General features: G+C 47.6%; 1 protein-coding gene across 10 annotated transcripts in view; it reads right to left on the bottom strand.

Moving 5' to 3' along the window:
- CRACR2A (calcium release activated channel regulator 2A) overlaps nt 1-21,891 on the bottom strand; it is a 133,629-nt gene extending 111,738 nt beyond the window's left edge. For 4 of the 10 annotated variants that reach the window (XM_042991595.1, XM_042991600.1, XM_042991589.1 and 1 more), the window contains exons 1-3: nt 21,720-21,891; nt 9,447-9,660; nt 3,690-3,962 (exon numbers count right to left, since the gene is read on the bottom strand). The gene's annotated coding sequence lies outside the window, so the exon portion shown is untranslated. Of the gene's footprint in view, nt 1-3,157; nt 3,272-3,689; nt 3,963-9,446; nt 9,661-21,719 lie in introns of all 10 variants that reach the window. The other 6 variants (XM_042991598.1, XM_042991597.1, XM_042991593.1 and 3 more) reach the window with 5 other exon arrangements.
- Between the last annotated feature and the right edge of the window lie 1,648 nt (nt 21,892-23,539).

Genomic DNA, 23,539 nt, shown 5'->3' on the forward strand with positions numbered 1-23,539 from the left:
CTACCCCCAAAGCCAAGAGCACACTGTATACACTGTTATGTTAGCTGACTTGACAATAAATTATATTTTTTAAAAAAAAGTGTGTTAAAAAAAAAGGTCAGATTCAGTGACCTACGAACTCCTGGCCCATCCCCCTCATCCTATCTAGTGGAATGCTAACCCCCTGAGTGAGTGTCCCAGCTGGGGGTGAGGGGAGGCCAGCTGAGCCACCAGCAGAATGGCCAAGCTTGAGAAAAGCTGAGCTGGGAGCAGCAAAGGGGAGAGGAGACTTCCTTCAACCCACCTTTCAACCCGAGCCCACAGCCTACAGAGCTGCAGTCACCATCAGCTTCATCCCCCACCCCCTGCTGTGGGCAGAAGGATGGCTCAATACCTTAGCCCACAGTCTCCACTTCCGGACCCTCACTTCCTTCCTTCATCAAGCAATGATAAAGACCCAAGGCAACTGGAAACCACCCACCCTGTTCCCCCACTGCAGTGAATTCATTTCTTTGATCACATTCAGGCCCCAGCCCGACACATCATGCCATTCCAATACCACATTTCCCAGATGGCACTGCAGCTTCCTGTTGACATGTCCTAACTGGGCTCCAAGGACCAAGGTGTGGCTCACCCCTCTTATCTCTCACATCTGGCACTGTGCCTCACATTCAGAAGTCGTAGTGTAAATATTTGGGGACTGAAAGAGTAAAGGGGGCAATAGGGCCAATTACAGTGCGACAGACCAAAAAGGCTGAGCCATCACCTTTGTTAGGAGAACAAAAACGCATTCTCATTATAAGCCTTCTTTGGGGCATGTCACCAACTGGCCCATTTTCAGAGCTGCTCTCTTACCTCTGTCAGGACCATCATCACCATGCCACCACTAACAGCAAACTTAAAAGGTAAAAGGTATAACTGTAAATCACACTTTTTTTTTAAGACCCTGGAGGCAGTGTAATAATTAGCTAAAGCATCAGGTTCTAGAGGCAGAGAAATTCGTAGGTTCAAATACTCCTTCTACAAAGCATAAGTCATGAATCTTTGTCAAATGATTTCACTCTGATACTGTTTCCTTGTCTATAAAATGCAAATGGGAATCCCACATCCTCATGGGGTTCTGGTGAGACAGTACATGTGACAGAATGAGCCTTTTGACTGTCATTTGACATTTTTATCCTTGGTCCCCAAGCAGCCACCCAGGCTGTGCTAAAACAAATAGTGAGTAGGGTTTCTTCCCTTCCACTCTGGGATAAAATGGCATGGACATAACAAGGCAGGGCTGCACACCCAAGTGCCTAGACAAGTAACACAGGAAAGCCCACTTGTCATGTGCAAATGAAACAGAATCACATCCACACAGAAATCTACCCTCTTCTTTTCTTCTTGAAAAAGACTCCCTTTGTGGGGGGGGGGGGCGCCTGGAGGGGTCAGTTTGTTGAGCCTCTGACTCTTGATTTTGGCTCAGGTCATGATCTCATGGTTCATGTGATCAAGCCCCATGTCAGGCTTCATGCTTAAGATTCTCTCTCTCCCTCTGGCCTCCCTACCCTCCAAAAAAGAAAAAAAAAAGAAGAAGAAAAAAAAGATGACAAATTGGGGGGTGGGGATAAGGGTTGGGAAAATGTCCAAACCAGTGGTCAGCATATGGTTATTAGAACCCAGTGTTTCCAGTCCTCTTGACAATTCATAGACATTTCAGAATTTTTAAGGTACATTTAGGTACAATACAAAATGGCAATCTTACCCATTGCAGCATTACTTGTAATAAATGCCAAATGACTGAAAACAACCTGTGTCCATCAGCAGGGGACTGGTTGAGTAAATTAGGGTACATCCCTACAATGAAGTACTATGTCCCTTTTAAAAAAATGATGGGAAAGCTCTAAACATACTAATAGAAAAAGAGCGCCAAGATAAGTTAAGTGAAGGGAAAAAAAAGCAAGGTTAAAAAGAAGTGTGTATAGTGAGAAAAAACAGGATGGAGACATAAGATATATTTGTAATGACTTATATTTGCAAAATGAAACTCTAGAAGGATGTATAAAACTAATAAAAGCGGGGGGGGGGCGCTTGGATGGCTCACTCGGTTAGAAGTCTGACTCTTGATTTCAGCTCAGATCATGATCTCATGGTTTTGTGAGATCAAGTCCCACACCTGCTTGGGATTCTCTCTCTGTTAATATTCACCCCTAGCCTTTTGTGTGTTTCTATCTTGTCACCCTGAATGAGCTCACTTAGTGTTCCAGGGTAAATTCCAATAAAGACATGGTGAAGCCCTAACCCCCAGGACCTCCAGTGGGAGCTGATTTCGAAACAGGGTCATTGCAGATGTCACTAGCTAAAATGAGGTTGTACTGGAATAGGGTGGGCCCCTAATCCAGTATGACTGGTGTATTTATAAGACAGTCACATGAAGATAGACACACAGGGAGAAAGCCATGTGACAACGAAGGTGGAGCGTGAATTATGTGGCTACGAGCCACAAAATGCTAACGATTGCGAACAAACAACCAGAAGCTGGGTAGAGGCATGGAAGGATTCCCTTACAGGTTAGGGAGGGAGCATGGCCTTGCCACACCTTGACACTGGGTTTCAATCCCCCAGAACTCTGATATAATAAATTTCTGCTGTTTTAAGTCACCCTGTTGGTGGTACTTTGTTATGGCTGCCATAGGAAATAAATACACTCCGGCCAGCTCAAGTGACAGAGCCATCTGACACTGTTCCATCTCAGTAGGGGCTCGGTAGACACAGAGGGCAACTCTGTCCCAATGAATGAAAACTTTAGGACCTTGGCTGATCAAGTTTTATTGCATAGGTATGCAACAAAAACTCAGTTGGTCAATAACTACTGAGTACTGACCTTGTGAAGAACATAGGAAAAAGAAAATGTTCTCTATCTGCCCTCAGGGAGTTGACAATGTGATTGAAGATGTCAGACAGACACAAAAAATATAATACATATATATATATATATATATAGAGAGAGAGAGAGAGAGAGAGAGAGAAAGAGACAGAGACAGAGACAGAGAGACAGAGAGAGAGAGAGGGAGACACACACACACATGCACATTATATACATATATATACACACATACACATTATATATATATATAATACATATATGTAATATAACACAATACATTTCATATCGGCCAAATAAGCATGATCTCACCCCCCAGTGGATGCCACAGAAGTCACTCCCAACTAAATCCCACTGGATGCTGTCTGGCCTCAATCTTCCACTTTATTTCATTTTAGCTGCTCCTGACATGTGTGTCCGGAAGACCTGGGAAAGTGTTGGAATGTCAGGCTAGTAGACAATTTCTAGAAGCTGTCACCACTGCTCCTGGCCTAAAACCCAAACCTCTTGCCCACTGCGGATGCCCACTGCTGTCCATGATCACTGTCTGCTACCCCTCAGTTTCTTATCAGCTCCCTTTTCCTGTTCAAAGAGGAAGACCATGAACAATAAGCCTACTCTACACTTATCTACAAATCTGATATGCAGGAAACACAAAATCCAGGTGGTCTGGGGGTCTGCTTCGGGAGGTCACCTAGAAGAGGTTTTAAGAGGGGCTATAGAAAATCAGAGACCCTTAGCAAAGATACTGTCATCTGCATCATCACTCAAAACCTTTGCTTATTTGTCCCAGCCACCTGGCAGGTTCCCACTATACCTGCCTCTAGGAACCTCCGGTCCTTACCAGAAGGAAGCCTTGCATCCGCTTCCACGCCTGGGGTCGGGGAGGCAGCACACAGGACTGAGCTCTCCTGGAGCTCTCTCTGAAGCCCAGGCCTCCGGGTTGGGCTGCTCTGAGACGAAGAGACGTGGCAGTGGGAGTGCCAGGTGGACACCCAGGCAGGGCTCATGAGGAAAAGTGGCAAGTGGCTGAGGCTCCACCCTTGACAAGCAGCCTGATGACCTGACTTTGGCTCCAGGCCAGTCCCCTGAGGGGCAGCTGTGGTCAGGGTATGACCTGCAGGTCGAACAGACAGAGGAAAGGTCTTTTCACTTTGACTTCACGTAATTCATTATAGATTCTCAGAGTAGAAAAGGCCTTTGAAGTCACTTAATTTTTAGCCTGTTGCTTATCAAATGAACTTCCAGATGGGCTTTGAGTCTGGCTTTGAAGCAGACATCACTGCTTGCCTCAGCAACATCCATCTCTCCCTTGCTCCTTTCCAACAGAACTCCAATTGTGTTACCTCTCAGCATAGGCGACCTATGCCCAGCTCAGGGGCCCTATCCAGTCAGAACACATGCAGGCCCCTTGCCTGTGGGCAAGTTTGGGATGGGTATGTCACTCCCTCTGGTCACGGAAACATGAGAGGGGCCTCCTGAGGATGTTTCTGGAAATGTTTTCCTGGCTCTTAAAAAGAGAGATGCAGCAACCTCTTCCTCTGCTGGATGTTGTCTTGTCCAGCCACACGGTGACCTTCTACAACTACGTTGTGACCATAATGCATAAGCATAAGGGAAGAATGGAGAAAGAAAGAACCCAGGTCCTTGATGATATCATTGAACCAACCACTGGACTAATCAGCCCTGATGTCACTCCCCCACCTTCAGACTTCTCATTATACAAGTAATAAATACCCCTGTTGTTTATGTTCACTGAAATGGGTTTTGGAGTTTTGTTTTTACTGCCTACAGCTAAGATGATCCTAAGTGATGTGCGTTCAGACATTCCTGGAACCACAGGACCATATTTCTGAAGCACAATCTCACCATACTGACTATAGCTTCCCAAACTTCCACATCATTCTCTTCCCACCTTTTCTTTTTTTCTTTTTTATTTATTTTTGAGAGAGAGAGAGAGTGCAAGCAGAGGAGGGGCAGAGAGAGAGGGCGACACAGAATCTGAAGCAGGCTCCAGGCTCTGAGCTGTCAGCACAGAGCCCGGCAGAGGGCTCGAACTCATGGACTACGAGATGACGACCTGAGCTTAGGTCTACACTTAACCGACTGAGCCACCCAGGCACCCCATCTTCCCACCTTTTCTTGGTAGTCCATCATCTCCCCAGACTTGACACATTTGGCCATCTTTTCAATACAGTAATCAATTCTACAGTATATGCCAATTCGGTCATTTAATTAATTAGACATTTTGAGTTCCCTATGACATTCCAGACAGGGACTCAAAAATGAAGCCTTGAGGGGTACCTGGTAGGTGAGACCCACCCCTGGCAAGGAGGTTAAGTACCATGTGGCAAGCACATGGTAGGATGTGCACACTGGGCATGGAAGACCTCAGGGTAGGCAGTGCTAGCAAAAGCACCATGGAAAAGAAACTAATTCCTGAGGGAAGAGTAGAAGATGGTGAGCAGAAAGACCTTCACAACCAAGGATACGAATAATGATGAAAATATAATAAACAATGATGGCGGTGAACATTTCCTGAGCGCTTACAGCAAACCAGGCACTGACTATTTTTTAGTGCTGTCTGAGTATTAACTCAGTTAGTCCTCCACCAAAGCCTATTAGGTAGCTCATATTATTAGCCTCATTTTATGGAAAAGCAAAGTGAGGCATGGAGAGGCTGATATAGGAAGTGAGAGGCAGAGGCAGGATTTCATTCCTGGCGCCAATGCTCCCAGGCTCATACTCTTGACTCGTCTACATCAGTGATTCTCACAATGGTCACCAGAACAACAGCACCAGAAGCCCCTGGGGACCTGTTACAAATTCAGATCTTGGGCCTCATTTCAGACTTACAGAAGCAGAACCTCTGGAGGTGGTTCCAGAATCTCTGGAGGTGAAATCCAGCATGCTGTGTTTAATAAGCCTTCTGTGTCATTCTGGAAGCCCCATAATGTTTGAGAACCCCTGACTGACACCATAAACACATGATGAGAAAGGATGGCATGTTCAGAATGTTCAGAGGAAGAGGGATGTTGGGAAGAGAAGCAAAGTCAGCAGGGAAAATGGGGTAAATCTGAAGAACCCTGCATATTAGCCTAAGGAGAATGGGCGTTATGGTATAGGCATTTTGAATGAAGGTGGGAGGTGAGGCAGAGAAGTGGCATGATTGAGCTTTGTTCTTTGGGGCAAGATCTCTGCACTGGTGTTAGGAATGGACTGGAGGGGAAACGGCCAGAAGGTGGAAGCCCAGGTAAGAGCAGGGGTTGCACTAAGCTGGTGGTAGTGCACAGAAACAGGGATGCAAGAGGAGAATGTAAGAGACAGGCTGTGATAACGGCTGGACATGGGATACAGTGTTTGCAGAGTTATCCAGGATGCCTCCACAGCTTCTAGCTTCAGAAGTTAGGTCGGTGGAGAAAGTGTTTAGCTAGACAGGAAATGCTGGAGAAGGAACAAGTCTGGCAGGGAAGATAATTAAGCACATTTAGGAAACGTGAATACTGAGGTATCTGTGGCATATCGGGATGAAGGTATTTCAAAATACAATGAGAAAGAAAGGGGTGGGGTCCAGGCTGGACACATAGGTTTGGGGTTCACCTGAATAAATGTGATACCCGAGACCACGATAAAGTTAAGGCTGATCACAGATTGTGTAGGAAGGAAAAGAGTGAAGGTTGGATTCATGCAGGATGCTAACATTTAAGGGACTCTGGAGCAAGTGAGCAAAGGAGACTCAGAAGAAGAACTTAGAGAGGCAGAAGAAAATAAAGGAAAGAATGTTGTCTCAGAATCCAAGGACGAGAAAAGTTGGAGAATGTCTAAAGAAGCAGAGGGTTGACAATGGCTTCCAATGAGGAAGTGTCAAGTGTCAAGACTGAGAAGAAAGACTGGATTTAGCAATGGGGAGGTCACAGGTGAACTCAGAAAGAGCAGTCCCAGTGGAGGGATAGAGGCAGAAGCCAGATTCGTTCATAGACTTATTCTCTAGAGAAGCAATATCTACCATACTCCAGCCAGGCGTTGTACTTTGTGTTGGAGATATAGTGACAAGCAGGACACACATGAATCCAACCCCCAGCAGGTGGTGAGGGAAGACACACAATGAATAGACATGACAAAAATAATGATGGAATCACAAGTGAGGGAAGTGGCTCTGATGAAGACATGAAGACATACAGAATGCTTGCTCTAGGGAGTGGAAAGCAACAGCACTAGCAGAGACAGAAGATGAGGGAAAGGAAGGGATGTTTAAGGTGAGTTCCCCAAGACGAACAGGAGTGAGCCAGGGAAGAGGATGGAGAGCGGGGACAAGGAGCAGCCCCTGCAAACACCCTCAAGGAGAAAGAGCTCTCATGTGTTCAGGAAATGGAAGGAAATGGAAGTGAAGAGAACAATTTTAACATGGCAGGGAGTGGCCAGGGATGCGGGATGAAGGGGCTCTGGGGGCCGGGTTAGGGATCTGGGACTTCATCCAAGCAGTTTTAGTAAATCACTGATATTGTAGTCTAAAAGTTTGGGACAGTCACAATCTGATTTGTTTTTTAAAATATAACTTTGGCCAACTTGTGGGGAATAGAATGGGTAAGGGAAAGATGGAATGGTGAGTGGATGTACCGAAAGCAGGTGGGGGAATATTATAGCCCAGGTGAGAGATGGTAGTGTCCTGGACCAAGGTGGGAGATTCTAGAACTTCTTAGAAGGTGGGATCAGGAGGACTGAGGGATTGGATATGGTAAATAGGGAGAGGGGTTGAGGCCAGCTTGTGCTCTATGGTCCTCTCTACGTCCATTTTGGATACTCCCAGAGGATCACTGAGCTGGAGTAACATGTGCCCCTGAATTCCAAACAGAGACAAGACCAAGCCCCAGTGGCTCTCCATGACTCATAGCAGCAATTGGGAGACAAGTCTTACCCAGCCTCCTCTCCTCAGGGTGCCTCTAACCCCTTAGAGATAAAATGATCCCTCAGATAGGAGGTCTCTTGAAAAACTCCTCATCTTGTTTGCTTGTACTACTTCTGGGGTCGTGTCCTTGGGGGGTGGGGCACAGAGCAGAACAAGCCTCCATCACTCTACCACTTGGGCTGGAAAGCCATGCTGGCTGGCTTCTCATTAAGGCACACATGCACTGTTCAGGGTGTTCATAAACTACATTCAGTACAGTGTGGACAATTCTAGGTCCCAGAGGCCAATCTCCATTGGGTTACTCTTCCCACTCATAATTTGCCATTTTGTTTTTTTTTTTTTAGGTAGGCTTTGCACCCAGGGTGGAGCCCAACACAAGACTTGAACTCACAACACTGAGATCAAGACCTGAGCTGAGATCATGAATTGGACGCTTAACTGGCTGAGCCACTCAGGTGCCCCAATTTTGTCAATTCTTTTTAACAGAATTTCTTTCTTCATATATACATAATTTATTGTCAGGTTAGCTAACATACAGAGTACACAGTGTGCTCTTGGCTTCAGGAGTAGATTCCCATGATTCATCACTTAGATACAACAGCCAGTACTCATCCCAACAAGTGCCCTCCTCAAATAAATATTCTAAACTTCTTTTTCTGGCATTATAGTAGGCTAAGTACTTTGACCACCACCACCACCCCACCCTTGCACTAAAAACAACGGAAAAATCTTGTACAAAATACATTTTTTAAAAATATATCTCTAAGAGCATGATGAGCTGGCAAGAGAAGAAGGAATTCACTGGTCAGGGACTTCTGCAGATAATGGAATATCTGGGCTCTGTGCTGACAGCTCAGAGCCTGGAGCTTGCTTCCGATTCTGTGTCTCCCTTTCTCTCTGTTCCTCCCTTGCTCATGTCTGTCTCTCTCTCTCAAAAATAAATAAAGATTAAAAAAAATTAAATTCATATAATAGGGATACCTGGCTGGCTCAGTTGGTAGAGCATGAGACTCTTGATCTCAGGGTTGTAAGGTCAAGTCCCATGTTGGGTGTAAAGATTACTTAAAATAAAATGTTTTTAAAAAATTCATATGGGGCGCCTATGTGGCTTAGTCAGTTAAGCATCTGACTCTTGGTTTCAGCTCAAGTCATGATCTTGTGGGAACTGGAGCCTTGCATCGGGCTTCTTGCTGACCCTGCAGAGCCTGCTGAGATTCATATTCTCTCTGTCTCTCTCTGTCCCTCTCTCTCTCTCTCAAAATAAATAAATAAAATTTAAAAATTCACATAATAATACCACTTATACAAGGCTGTTGTGAGGAATAAATGAGCAGACACATACAAATGCTCTCAACATAGCTTCTGCCTCCAGAAGATGTAAAATAAATCCTAATTTCCTATCTCTTCAAAATGTAATAAATAAACAAGGAAGGAAGACACTGTTAGCAACAGAGAATTACTGCCTCTGCTTCAGGTGGAAGATACAATTCTGGCACTTTGTCACAGCATATGAATCTGCACTACAGAGCTGATGCTTAGCAGCTGTTTCCTTGTTATCTTTTCAGTATCAAGCCCAATATCTTCCAAACAAATATGATATCTCTATTTTTAAAATACTGCATGTGCACACACACACGTTCCAGGGATATGTACACTTTGGATTTCCATTTAACTCACAATTGTAAGATAACCTACGTTCGCAGTTTTAAGAGATCATAAAAAATGTGTTTGTCCATCCATAGGGCAAAATGGTTCATTCCACCTGCTTCCCTGTCCCAGGGCTCTTCTGACAACCAGGAGACAGCAGGAGGCACACAGATGACCCCTCTGCTGCAGCTTCTGCACCCCTGTCCCCATGCTGAGACACTCTCCCTGACTCCATCCTGGACTTCACTCTGTTTCACAAGGACTACGAAAGAAGAGAAAAGGCAGTTAAGAAAAGTTAGCTTAGACCCTTTGAAGTTCTCTGCCTAATTTTCATTTGGCAACAATCTAGAAGGCAGCGGGGCGGGGGGGGGGTGATAGGGAGTGGGGGTGGACAAAACCAGGGAGGGGATAGGGACACCTGGGTGGCTCAGCCAGTTGAGCATCTGACTTTGGCTCAGGTCAAGATCTTGTGGTTCTTGAGTTCGAGCCCCGTATGGTTCGAGCCCTGTGCTGGGCTTGCTGCTGTAAACGCAGAACCTGCTCTAGATCCTCTGTCCCACTCCTGTGCACATGCGCTCTATCTCAAAAATAAACATTAAGGAAAAAAAAAAAAAAAACAAACAGGGAAGGGAAGGACAAATCCAGAACCAATCTTCCCTTGATTGTGTCAAGGAAACAACTAACACCAGTCCTGAAGTCCTAAGACCTGGGCTGGCATCCTTACTCTTCCATTTGTTCCCATGTGTCCTTAGTCAAGCCACTGAACCTCTCTGATTTTATTCTCCTCACCTGTAAATTGGAGGCAGTAATTATATCATATTTGGAGAGCATCTTACAATTTACTAAGTGTTTCCATAGGCATCATTTCATTTAACATGCACAGTGGAGCATACAACACCCAGCATTATAATCACCTCACTGCTCTGCTGTGAAGATTTAAAAGCGGAGCATGGGACTGCTGTGCAAACAGCAAAGAGCTTGGTCCGCAGGAAGGATCATCGTCAGCATACTGGTCTTAGCTTGTTGGGAGTCGGGGATCTGTAGTCCAAACATCTGCATTTGAATTCTGATTCTACACTTATTACCCGGATGACCTTGAGCAGGTGGCTTGGCTTCCACCTTCCTCACCTCTAAGCTAAGGATGAGAGTAATAGTCCTGTCTCGTAACTCAGGTACATGGGAGGCACTCAGTGAATGAGAACTTGAATCTACACCAAGTGAAGCTGACAGGTGTCTGACCACACACACCTGCACCCGCAGCCAGGCACCATGCTCCATCCTTTCTTCTCCACAGCTACCTCTACTCTCTATACCCCTGGGCAAATATTTGTGAAGGAAGGGCAGGAGCTCCGGATATCAGGATGTACTGTGGATCGTTTCTTACAGACGACAAAGCCTCAGATTAACACCTCTATTTGTGGGGCATCTCCATGCTGTTGCGGATGAAACGGAACCCGGGCTCCCCGAGGTGCCAGTCAGCCTGGACCCTTCCCATTTCTGCCTGAGAGTCTTGCAAGCTGGGAGCTCTGGACTCTGGTCACTGGCCAAGCTCACCCTATTGGTAAATGGCACTGAGGCCTGAGCCGACTCCCCACGGACCTATTTTAAAGACCTACAAAGCAAATGGTCAATTTAGCTCAGTCTGGTGAATGGATGGGGACTACTTGGCTGCAAAAAAATATAAGCAGCCTCCATTTAAAAGGTTTTATCCTTGTAAAGTGGTTTCCCATTGTTACTGCTTCATTCTACTGTTCACAACATGCCTAAGAGATGTGACGGGCATGGGGCCATCAGTGGGGTGGGTGGCTGAGGCCAATAACAGTGAGCAAGTGCCACAAACTTGCTGCCAAGTATAACTGCTCCGCTTGAGCTTTCTGGTCTTACCCGACTGCCTGCTTCCACTCCGGGGGCCAGGTCCTAAGAGAACTACATCCTAAGAGAACCCCATTAGGACTTCCATCAGACTGGCATTTGCATTCAGGGGGACATGAGGCGTGACTCTGTCACTCAGCTTGTGTCTTAAGCTACAGAAGAAAACACGCTCAGGAGCATTACTTAGGCCCAATCAGCCTGGAGTTTATAGGCTAACGGCCCTGAGCAGTGGCGTGGACACATGTGTTCCGTGGGTAAGGACAAGACAGTCAGCCATGACCGTCACTGTGCTAGTTAACATCTCTTTCTAAAGTCCTCTGGGACAGCCTGGCCCTGACTTTGCAGCTGCAGACAGCATGGCATGGCTGTGTGGTGCGTGAACTAGTAAGGGACCCAGGCAGGTAGGGGCAGAAAGGATGGTAAAGGCTGTTGCCAGGCCTCAGGTGTGCCCCACAACTAGGCTGAAAAGAAATCAGGCAGCAGACATGAAAGAAGCCAATGGTGGGCTATTGTTAAAGGAGTTATCACCTGGGCTTCTCCTCTCTGTCTGTTTTGGGTAGCTTTCCCGGTGGATTACTTTGTACAAAGAGTGTGAGTCTCTGTGGGTGGCCCTGCCTGCTTCCACTCTACAGCCCTATAGAACCTTCTGCGTGGTTCTAACACATCTCCATCCTAATGGAGCATGGTCCATATAACACAGGTTTGCACCCATGCAGAGCCTAGAACCCTCCGAGTGCAGACACACATGTGCCCAGGCAGGACAGGCTGTGCTGAATTCTGTACAACATCTCTGTCCACGTGAGAGAGGAAGGATCAGAGAGTTCTGGCTCCTAACATTTTTTAGAGGGTAAACTGGGTCGGTGATGGCCAGCAGGAGGAGGAGGTAACCCTTGAAAATATTGGTAGGGTTGGGGCACCTGGGTGGTTCAGTCGGTTAAGCATCCGACTTCGGGTCAGATCATAATCTCATGGTTAATGAGCTCAAGGACCACATCAGGTTCTCTGCTGTCAGCATAGAGCCCGCTTCGGATCCTCTGTCCCCGTCTCTCTCTGCCCCTCCTCCATTCATGCTCAATCTTTCTTCTCTCTCTCTCTCTCTCTCAAAAATAAATTTAAAAACATTAAAAAATTATCGGCAGGGTTAAAGCATGTCTTGTGGGTTTAATTTCCATTCAGAAGGGCCCTTAGACACTGTCTATTAAAATGAACTGAAGGATTCTCATGGAACACTCCTCCCAGGACTCGATGTGGCCACCCATCTGCTGAATTCCACTATCACTGAAAGCCCAGCTCAGTTCTCACCTACACTGTTACGCCTTCTCTAAAGCCCATTTCCTTCCAGAGTACACACTCTGTCTTGCCCTCTTTGTAACAGTCGCCTATGCTGTCAACACAAGTATTAGGGCCTTTGTTCTTTCTGCCAGCACAATGTACTGCACACAGTAGGTGCTTAATCACTACCTGTTGATCCATTTTGTTTAAGTTTTGGGGTTTTGTGGGGGGGGGTGGGGGAGGCTGGCATTAATAATCACTAAAACCACATTCACTTAGCCCCTGAAGTATCCGAAAATTCAGATGTGGTAAGTGGTGTAATGTGATTGTTATTCAGAACAAATTAGAGCTCTTCATTCTATTTCTAACTCCAGCAAATAGGGCTTGCATGTTTAAAAAAATATTTTTAGTTTGCAATGTGTAATTACATAATGGAGGCCTAGTAATTTTTTTTTCATTAACATTCATTTCACTTAGCAGTTCCTTTTTGTGTCTTTGTTTCTGATTCAAGCAGCGGTCCAGTATATTAAAATCACATTCCTTAAAAAATGCTAGAGCAGACTTCTCAATCGGTCCTCCCATCCCTATATTTCTGACTGGCCTGTGCCTGGAGCAGCTTACCTAGTGCCAAGTCAGAGGAATCTGCTCCCATGTTACAGGTGTGTTAACAGAGCTCTGTTATTCAGCAGACCGCACCCCCCAAGGGATTAGCCTTTGCAGGGAGCCTTTCTGATACAGAAGCATCAGCAGCAATGGGGGAGATGTCCTTGATGTAAGTATCTAATCTAGAATTAGATTTGTGAACTCAGACAAGTTATTTAACCACTCTGAGCCTCAGTCCCCTCATCTGTAAAATGGGGATGCTAAGTCCTAGATTAGAAATGGTGCCTGGCACATGGTAGGTACTCAATAAATTATCTTATGCAGGGAGCCCATGTCAAAGTCTGCTGGATACCTTGCTGTTTCTCCAGCTGACTTCATTCCTGGACTTAAGCCACATCTCCCAAAAACGAAACCCTGAGCCCCAAGCAAAGATGAACCCTAGAAATCTGAGTGTGAGGCAACACAGCAGGGGCCAGCAGAGTCCACAGACAGGGTGATGGAAAGCAAGAAGAAAGGTGCCAGACAAAAACAGACACATAGACCAATGGAATAGATAGAGACCCCATAATTGGACCCACAAATGTATGGCCAACTAATCTTTGACAAAGCAGGAAAGAGTATCCAATGGAAAAAAGAATCTCTTCAGCAAATTGTGCTGGGGGAACTGGACAGCAACATGCAGAAAGATGAAACTAGACCACTTTCTTACACCATACACAAAAATAAACTCAAAATGGATGAAGGACCTGAATGTAAGACAGGAAACCATCAAAACCCTAGAGGAGAAAGCAGGAAAAAAAACCTCTTTGACCTCAGCCACCACAATTTCTTACTCAACACATCTCCAAAGGCAAGGGAATTAAAAGCAAAAATGAACTATTGGGACTTCATCAAGATAAAAAGCTTCTGCACTGCAAAGGAAACAATCAACAAAACTAAAAGGCAACCGACAGAATGGGAAAAGATATTTGCAAATGACATAACAGATAAAGGGCTAGTATCCAAAATCCATAAAGAACTCACCAAACTCTACACCCAAAAAACAAATAATTCCGTGAAGAAATGGGCAGAAGACAGGAATAGACACTTTTCTAAAGAAGACATCCAGATGGCCAACAGGCTCATGAAAAGATGCTCAACATCACTCCTCATCAAGGAAATACAAATCAAAACCACACTGAGATGCCACCGCATGCCAGTCAGAGTGGCTAAAATGAACAAATCAGGAGACTATAGATGCTGGCAAGGATGTGGAGAAATGGGAACCCTCTAGCACTGTTGGTGGGAATGCAAACTGGTGCAGCCGCTCTGGAAAACAGTGTGGAGGTTCCTCAAAAAATTAAAAATAGATCTACCCTATGACCCAGCAATAGCACTGCTAGGAATTTACCCAAGGGATACAGGAGTGCTGATGCATAGGGGCACTTGTACCCCAATGTTTATAGCAGCAATTTCAACAATAGCCAAATTATGGAAAGAGCCTAAATGTCCATCAACTGATGAACAAAGAAGATGTGGTTTATAGATACAATGGAATACTACTTGGCAATGAGAAAGAATAAAATCATGCCATTTGCAGCAATGTGGATGGAACTGGAGGGTTTTATGCTAAATGGAAGAAGTCAGTCAGGGAAAGACAGATACATGTTTTCACTCATATGTGGATCTTGAGAAACTTAACAGAAGACCATGGCGGGGAGGGGAAAAAACTAGTTACAAACAGAGAGGAAAGAAGGCAAACCATAAGAGGCTCTTAAATACAGAGAACAAACTGAGGGTTGATGGGGGGTGGGGGAGAAGGGAAAGTGGGTGATGGCCATTGAGGAGGGCACTTGTTAGGATGAGCACTGAGTGTTGTATGGAAGCCAATTTGACAATCAATTATTTTTTACAAAATAATAAGTCATTTAGTACAGCAAAAAAAAAAAAAAAAAAAAAGGAGGAGGAGGAGGAGAGGAGGAGGAGGAGGAGAAAGGTGCCAAAGAGACACACACTGCAAAAGATAAAAATGCTGGAAAGAATGTCTGCTGAAGAAACAGGAAATACATTCTGGCACATTTGTAGTCAGGACAAACATGTTGTAGGGATAAATTACATTGCCCTGAGTAAATGCAGAGTCAGGCTTCATCAGAACACCAAGAGGGGACAGAAAAGCACAACTGCTCGTGATTAAGAATAAGAACTGACATGGTGACCAAATCCCTATGGCCAAAGAGAATTCACCATCTATCTCGCCGTGGGAGGGACCCATGCACGGTCAAAGCTAAACTCGCACTTTATAGTACGTGTGTAATTAGTTGAGAAGCTTAATTTAGCAGTTTGGTAAATTCCATTAGCAGTTTATCTATGGTATGTAATTAAGCTATTTACAAGCAAACCCTTTTTGGCTAAAGCCTCCAGTGAGGAATCCTAATGGAAGATGGTTCATGTGACATATACCCAAAGTTTTGCAGATTCTAGAAACCTTCTGGAGTAGACGCTGTGCTTGATTCTATACAATGACATTCCCATCCAGACGAAGGAGGAAGGTCAGAGAGTCCAGAGTCAATCCCGGCCTCTGGCATTACCATGGCCTCAGGATGTTGCATCTCTGATGCCGCATCCTCATCTCGAAGGATGAATGATAGTAACTACCATAGCGGACCATTGGGAGAAATATATGAGGTGCTGTATAAAGTGCTCAGCACAGAACCCAGCCCAAAGGAGGGTAGTGTCACAGAAGCTCGTGTGGCAGAAACAAAGAGTAAAAAAAAAAACAACAACACCCCAGCAAGTATCAAGGAAGAGCAGCAAAAAGATTGCCCAAGTGGAGGGGGCATCTGATAGCTAGGCCACTGCGAGAAAGGAAGCTGAGACACAGCAAGATTGGGGAACTCTCTGGGGTCAGGGTTAATACCTCACCGTATCAGTTGGGAAGATGAAGACACGTCTGGTGGTGGTTGTGGTGGCTACACAGCACTGTGAATGCTGTTTTTTTTAAGTTTATTTACTTATTTTTAGTGAGACAGAGAGAGTGTGAGCAGGGGAGGGGCAGAGAGAGAGAGAGAGAGAGAGAGAGAATCCCAAGCAGGCTTCCCACAGAGCCCAATACGGGGTTCCAACTCACCAAACCGTGAGATCATGACCTGAGTGGAAATCAAGAGTTGGACGCTTAACCGACTGAGCCACCCAGGTGCCCCAACACTGTGAATGTTCTTAATGCCACTGAACTACACACTTAAAAATGGTTAAAATTGTAAATTTTATGTTCTGTATATTTTACTCCAATTAAAAAAAAGACCAAGTTACCAAAAAACAAAAAACAAAAAAACAAAAAAACTCTAAAATAAAACAATATCCTAAAACTGAACTCTTAGCCCACTGAAGACATTAAAACAAAAATAACAGAAAGGAGAATTAGGGTCGCCTTCTCTCTGTGGGACTCAGGGAAGGCAGTGTCTGTGCACCCAGACACCACTGAAGGCTACCACCTCTTTCGCATGAAGCTGATCCTTACCCAGGACATCTGTTTATTACTTTCGTAAAGGTTTATTTACTTTTGAGAGAGAGCAAAAGCGGGGGAGGGACAGAGAGAGAGAGGGGTCTGAAGTGGGTTCTGCTCTGACAGCAGAGAGCCCGATGCGGGGTTCGAACTCACGAATCGGGAGATCACGACCAGAGCCAAAGTCGAACACTCAGCCCACTGAGCCACCCAGGTGCCCCCAGGATGTCTGTTTCATACAAGCTGTCAGAAGACTTGAAAACCCACAGCCACCACGGATCATGGCATCAGAGAAAGAGCTAAGATTCTTATGCAGAACAATTCGTCTTTTCTGATGGTATCTCCCCGATAGTAATTTCTGACCATAATTCAGATGAAATAGAAGGAAGCTTCCAAGGACCTCCACCCCTTCCCTTCCATGTTCTCTGGGGACAGTGGTGCTGCTGTCTTGTTCAGGTTATAAACAGAGTGGCTTTGACACACACCCCCCCCTTCCCCACAGAAATATAAACCCTAGCTGGAGGCACATGTAGCCTCTCTGGCCAGGGTCTCTAACCCCCTTGGCCATGACCTCACTGGTGTCCGCAGCAAGGCATGCCAGCCTGGTGCCACCATTCCAGAGAGTAAAGGGCTGTCCTGTGCCTCAGGGCACTCCTGCTATAAATGCCCTGTGGCCTCACTGGGGCCCAACAGCATTTCCCAGCTGTCATTACAAGCACAAGGGCAGCAATGTGGTGTGGAGTTCTGCTGGAAGCCGGACACAGTGATTCGGTGACACAGGCCTCTGTGGGGACCTTTCAATCAGGAAGGCCCTCCTGCGGCTCACCAGCATGCCTTTGCCCACTGTGCTTCGTACCCTGTCACAGGCTCTACCTCCAACGCCTCCACTTTCCTCTGTGTCTTTCCAAGGTTGACCCACTCTTCTGGGTTCAGCTCAAATCCCACTTGCTCTGTGAGGCCACAAGATACATACTTGACTCTGCTTGCTCTGAACGCCAACAGGACTGGCCATTTTTTTAGACTAACCCTCCAAGGGGACTGTGAACGCTGGCTGAAGGGACGTGGCCTCTCTTCTTAAGTCAGGTCCCCTGGGGGCCCTTAGGTGGCCAAGAGGAGCTCAGGAAGCACAGATGCTGATTAGGTGAGAGAAGTTGTCCCTGTCCTCTGGGGAAGCGGGGGCTAAGATGGGCATGCTGGCAAGGAGCGACAAGACCTGGATGGTCGAGCTCAACAGCAAAAGACACCACGACCAAAGGGCTCCTGAAAGCCTTCACTGCGGTGCCCTTTCATACCTATTTGCTCACCCAAGGCAGACTGGCAGGTAATTATTCCCATTACACTGAAGAGGGAAGAAACTCAGGCTGAGGACACATGGCTGGTCAGAGTCAGAGCCAGTCTGGTTCTGGTTCTGGGTTCAGCATTCAGAGGTGCAAGCTGAGGGATGGTTGAGGCATGGCCCTGGGGCCAGGTTGCAAGTTCAAATCCCAGACTGGCCTCTTTTTTTTTTTTTTTTTTTAAGTTAACTTTTATTTGAAAGATAGAGAACAAGTCAGGGAGGGGCAGAGAGAGAGAGGGAGACAGAATGCCAAGCAGGTTCTGTGCTGTTAGCTCGGAGTCGGATGCGAGCTCGAACTGGGGAACTGTGAGATCATGACCTGAGCCGAAACTGGGAGTTGGACGCTTAACCAACTGAGCCACCCAGGTGCCCCCCAGATTGGCCTCTTATTGGCTATATGACTTCAGGCAAATTACTCTACTTCTCAGAGCCTTGGCTTCCTCATCTGTAAAATGGGGGTTCAGTTCTGTGTTTACTCAGGGTGGGGCTGCTGGAAGTCCATCTTCCTCCCCTCCCACCCCATCGAGTACAGGTGTGGGGTTATGTGGATTCAATGTGGCAAAGCTCCATCCAAGTACCTGGGCCAGCTGCAAATCCTGGAGCTCAACGCTAAGCAATCTCTAAAGTAAATAAAGTGAAAATAAACCCATCGTCCAGCTAATGGGAGATTGTCTTCTTGTCTGCACTGGCAACTGAGCCATTGTAGCCAGGCTCATACTTCCCTGGTGCTGCTGTGAATTAAAAGGGGAGCTAAGGAAGTTGCCTGGCCAGAAAGGCAAATGCAGGCCCTGCGGGGGGAGGGCACCCACACCATGGCCCCAGAGGGTCTTGGCACACTCCAGCCTGGGTGCTAAGTTGTACCTTCTCACCTTTCCTCCAAGCCCAGGAGGGCAGAGGATTGCACAGACCCAGGAGAGCGCAAGGAGCAAGGGCTGGGTGCTGAGCCAATCCAGCCACACTGCTGGAGCTCCCTTATAGAAGGAAGGTTTCTGGGGGCGCCTGGGTGGCTCAGTGGGTTAAGTGTCTGACTTCGGCTCAGGTCATGATCTCACGGTTCATGGGTTTTCAGGTTTGAGTTCATGGGTTCAGGTTTGAGCCTGCTTTGGATTCTGTGTCTCCCTCTCTCTCTGCCCCTTCCCCATTCATGCTCTGTCTCTGTCTCTCTCAAAAATGAGTAAATTAAAAAAAAAAAATAAGAAGAAGAAGAAGGAAGGTTCCTTCCCTCCCACAATTTCTCAGGCCCAGCCCCCAGGGCAAGGTAGCTCTGTTATGTGAATAAGGGGTCTTTAGCACAAGGTCAGTGGGGACAGAGGTTCTTGGAACCTGAACCACATGGGAAGCCTGTCTGCTCCCACCTTCCTGCATCTCCTAGAAATGCCCAGAGCATCACGCAGGGCCAGACCCTGCTCACCGCTAAGATGCTGCCCCCAGCAATGCCTCCCCAGGCCAGCCCATCCAGAGTGTGTCAACAAGCAGGTCAGGGAAGAAAGAGCCCCACTGACATTTTGAGAAAGCCAGGGCTAGGAGCCAAAACAAACTGACAAAGGGAATGCCTGTCAGCATAAGAATCTGTCACAAAAGAAAATCCTATATTCCTCAAGTTGGGAGGGACCACTGAATGTAACTTTGTCCGTCAGACAGTGGCCCCCTTGAGTCACTCTCTGCAGTAGAGGGCCTTTAGGAACCCACTCCCAACACAGGCCCTCCAGAGGATCTTGTTACATCTAACCCAGACCAAACATCCTCAGGGACCCAGTCTGAAAGGCCAGAGTGGCTACAAAGCAGGAATGAATCAGAACCTAGAGACCCGAGGCCAAGGCTGTCTAAACAAGGTGCAGCCTGTAAGGACAAGGCCCACAGCGTGCTTCCTCCTCTGTCACTACAGCTTTGACCACAGCTCGGCTTCCTATCCAGCTGATGTCATGCTAAGCTAACGGTTGAGAGCAGATATAAGAGGAAACAACTACCTAAAAGCTCACATGCTGAGTTCTGGAAGGGGACAGGGGAGTCCTCTCTATCTTAATGCTGGTGGTGGAGGGCCAGGGTCATGTGATGCTGCAGATCCAGGCTCTGGAACAGCCCAAATGCCTACACTCAAATTCTGCCTCTACCATTTACTGGCTGCGTGACCGTGGGCACGATACTTTGCCTCTCTGTTCCTCAGTTACTTTTTCTATAAAAAAAAGTATGACAGCAGAGTGATGGGGTTGTTAGTGAAGCGTCAACCAGGAAGCATATGTGTTCCAGTTAATGTGTACTGGCTGTCATAAGGAAGACCAATTTGTCCAGGGTGTCCTGCATCATTATTAACACTCTCCTTTTCACTCTCATAAGTGAATGGATTGCACGATAAATTCTAAGGCTGACTAGCTCTTGTCTTTTCTTTTATGTCCATCTGGTTATCTCCCGGCTTTGTGCCTCTCTAAGTACTGGGGAGCATGTTCCTGAAGTGTAGATCCCCAAACATAGCTCTGCCCATGCCACTGACTTGTCTGTGCCATGGACTTAGCTCTTTCTCCCTTCCTTTTCTCTTCACTGTGTCCCTCCCTCTCCTTCCTCTTCTCCCACAACCACCCTCTCCTTTCTGCTTCCCCCCATCAGTGCCTACGGGGGCTGGCAGTGGGCACAGGTACCTTCTGACTTGACTGACAGCTCTCACTGGCCATGCACACTTGGATGGGACACCCTCTGGCTCTGACTAAGCTAAGCCTTAACCAAATTTCTCTTAAAGGAAAGGAAACAATTTGAGATGTCAAGGAAATTACTTGACCACTTGATGGATGAGTGGAAATAATGGGCCATTCTGTGTATGCGTGTGTTGTTTAAAGGAAATAAAGGCAATACGGGCTTAAAATGGTCCATTCAATGCCAGAACCTGTCTATAAAAACCTTCTCAGAGTCAAACAGGGCAGTCCCCAACAAGTTCACTGTGTATAAGTAGATGGACATATGGACTCAGCAGGCTTTTCCAAATGCTTGGCGAGATTCACTACATCCTGGTGCTAATATACATATACACACGTGTGCACACACACATATACACATGTGCCTACACACACAGACACACATGCACACACACACATGCACGCACACACACACACACCTAGTCCACAGCTGCAGGGCCAGCTGAGTCATGTGGCCAGACCACAGCAGGAACAGGCCCAGGGAGGAAGTGCAGCCCCAGTAATAAGCCCATTTCCTGACCTTCTTCCTTTGCTCTGGAAGGTTCTCTTTCTGTCTCTTTGTCTTTTGATTCTCTGTCTCTCTCAGTGCTTTGTGTTTACTCAAGGTAACAGCCATGCTTTTGTCCTGGTCCACGTGGCAAGAGCTCATAACAGCACTGACATGCAAGTAAGGAGTTTTCGTTTCTAGACCTGTGACCTTGGGCAAGTCACTTCACTCTGAACCTCAGTTTCCTCTTCTGTAAAACGAAGAGGCTGGGTGTGGCAAAAGGGTCCCTGAGGGCCTTCTGGATCTCAACCCCAGTGCTTCTCCACCCTCCTCCAGTCCCTCTCAGGGATCTTCCCGACCAGGGCGCAAGGGCACGGCGTGGGGGCAGGAGTGAGGGAGCCCCGCTGTTCCCCTCCGGGGCACACAGCCTCCCCTGCCCCCCAACTCCATGTGCTGCGCACACATTCGCGCACACCTGGCTGCCCCCGGGGGTACAGAGAGGAAACGCCGACTCCCGGGCTGCACCGCGCACAGCGGGGAAAGGGGAGCGCGCACCCCTCGACCCTTCAACCCTCCTCCACCGTACCTTGGGCTTCGCTGCCTTCCCTCTGACCCGCCCTTGCCGTGGGTTCAGTTCACAGCTGTCAGGTGGCCTCTTGCCAGGCGGGGCTGCTCCACTTTCTCCGCCCCAACCCGTACCGGCAGCACCAGCCCACGGCGCCAGAGAAGTGGCGGTGGCGTGCCTGGAGCCCCCCACCCCCACCCCCGCTGCCGGCGCCGCCGCCCCCTGGGCACCCTCCAGGATCCGCCCTCGCCGCGCGGTGGGGTCTGGGCCGGCGGGAGGCGACCTCAGCCAGCCGGGGAGCCTGGGTGGTGAGGGCGGGGCTGCTGCTGACTTAGCCTGCCTGACTGGTCAGACTTCCCGGGCCCCTCTGCTCCAGTGCCCCTAGGCCCCTCGCCCAGGTTTCAGAATGTTCACAGACCGCACAGCCTGGTAGGGCCCTGCTTTTCTCTCATTTTGGATATGCACCCCTGAAAAACTCCAGGTCCACCCCAAGCCCACCCCTGCTGTTCAACCTGCCTGGATTTTGTCCTTCATACTCCCCTGCCTCTTCTATACGGTGAACTGTGGGCATAGATGCCCACATAATAACATCCAATACATATGTATTAATAAAGCATTAAATAAATCTCCAGAGGCCTCCCAAGGTTCAGGCTGACGGATGACCCTCAGCCTGGATATAAAACCTTCCTGGGCAAACTGGCCACATGCTCATTTTCCAGCCTCAACCCGTCTGCCCAAGACACACACATGCACCCCAGCTCTAGGCACCCAGGCTGTTGCCAAACAGCAGCCTCTGGGAGTTCTTGCTTTGCCTGGAACACCCTTCCCCTTTCTTGTCTGAGTTTGGAACTCTTATTCATGCATCCAGGCCCCGCTGAAATGTCCCCTTCTCCTGGAATCCTTCCCCAGACACTGACCCCAGTAGAACACCCCTGAATCTTCTCTCTGGGTGCACCATTCTGGTGCTGCTCATACCAGCACCCCCTTTCTCCCTTTCCTCTGGTCCTACAACAGGGGTTTTGTTGTGTTGTGTTGCGTTTTGTTTTTATTTGGGAGGAGTGCTGAATGCCTCAACACTATGGTTTGGGAGTGAATGGGAAGTGAGGAAATGGAGGAGTGAGGAGGGGCCCCTCTCAGGGAGGCTGGCAGCAGAGGGAAGGAGATAGTGTGCAGGGAGGGGGAGAGAAATGTAAAGGAGACAAAGTGTTTCTAGATCGAGGTCAAGAATCTGATGAAGAAAGAAGGAATGGGGAGAGCAGAGGGGTCAAAGGCCCTGGTTCCAGAAGAGACAGGAGGGCCTGGAGAGCACGGGTGGGGGTGGGGAAACCCCTAAGTCCCAGAGACTGTGGAAGAAGATAGCAGTGGGTAAGGGTGGGGAGTGAGGCCCAAGAGGAAGGTGGAGGGATGTCCTGGGTGACTCCCCGAGTTCTCTAGAACACAGGAAAATAGGTGATGGTTGGAGGGTCTGGGGTAAGCCAATGGGGTGGGTAGCATTTAGACACTTATGCTGCGAGGTGCTGCCTCCTTTGCTGGGGGAGTGGTGGGGGGACACCCAATAAGGGAGAGTAGCAAGTAGGCTTAGAGGGCACGGGACACTTCCAGGAGGTGTGCTTCCTGAGTCACCGTTAAGCTTCATGGCACCCTCCTCCTGTCATCTCTGTGTCTTCTTGCCTACACGCTGTTCTCAACTATAACTGAAGGCGGGTTGGTCTCTCTTGGTACCCCCCAGGAGAACAGTGGAAACATTCACTGTTCCAGTACAGGAATTCCCCTGCTGTCCCTTCTTCCTGATTATGAGTGGCTGTAATTATAGAGTTTCCAACAGGTGGAGGCTAGAAAAA

The sequence above is a fragment of the Panthera tigris genome, chromosome B4 (assembly GCF_018350195.1).
Source record: "Panthera tigris isolate Pti1 chromosome B4, P.tigris_Pti1_mat1.1, whole genome shotgun sequence".
Classification (NCBI taxonomy): Eukaryota; Metazoa; Chordata; class Mammalia; order Carnivora; family Felidae; genus Panthera; species Panthera tigris.